A 1,121-nucleotide genomic window follows, 5' to 3' on the forward strand; every position below is an offset into this window, starting at 1 on the left:
TTTACTTCTCAACTAGCATATATACAGGGGTTTCCTTCCTAACCTTTATCATATACACATGCTTCCTCCCTAACCTTTATCATCAAATAGCTACCAAAAACCAAAAGAACGAGAAAACAAAATATAGGTTGCAACCCACTCTAAGGGGGTTGATCATCAAAGTTGTCATTGATTTGAAATCCATCATCTCAAACCTCTTCAACATCTTGATCACATACTTCCCTTTACCCAGATAAATCTCATCAGGTCCTTACCAGACTTCTAGTCCCAAATAGTAATGCATCAACCCTAGATCCTTCATGTCAAATTGTGTTGCTAGTTTCTTCTTACATTCTTTAATTAGACCTTATACATCTGTCAAGATAATATCATCTACATACAGAAGAATGATTATTGGTTCACCCTTCACAACCTTAATATAAAGGTTAAGATCATCAAAACTCTTTCTAACCTTTGAAGGTATGCATCCATCCTAGCATACCATGACCTTGGTGATCATTTGAGGCCATATAATTCCTTATTCAATCTGCAAACATAAGCCTTTCTTTATTTAACTTCAAATCCCAAGGGTTATTCTACATAGACTTCCTCATCAATTGTGTCATTCAGAAAGGTAGTCTTGACATCCATTTGGTGGATGTTCCATCCCATCAATGCTACCAAAGAGACCAACGAACATATAGTTGTATACCTTGATGTCGGAGAAAATGTATCTTCATAGTCGATGCTTCAAGTTGAGAGAAACCCATAGCCACAAATATTTCCTTATACTTGTCAATACTTACATCTATTGCATGTTTGATCTTATAGATCCATTTGGAAGTTACCATAGATTTGTCTTCGGGCTTAGGCACGATCTCCCAAACTCCATTATTCATTATCGATTGATATTATTCATTCATGGCATCCTTCCATACTTGATGATTGACAGATTCTTCAAAAGTGGATGGCTCTGCATCTATTAGTTTTGTCATTGGGGTTGCATACCCAGAATATCACTTGGTCTTCTTGCTTTCCATGAATGTGTCTTCAGTTTCTCCATGACCTTCTCCATCAAGTAGTGTTCAATTCAACCAATTATGTCTCTTTCTCGATTCAGGGATGACCACATGTTGAATAAG

The sequence above is a fragment of the Pinus tabuliformis genome, chromosome 7, assembly GCF_031772625.1.
Source record: "Pinus tabuliformis cultivar Carrire ecotype Pingquan chromosome 7, CPIR1, whole genome shotgun sequence".
Lineage (NCBI taxonomy): Eukaryota > Viridiplantae > Streptophyta > Pinopsida > Pinales > Pinaceae > Pinus > Pinus tabuliformis.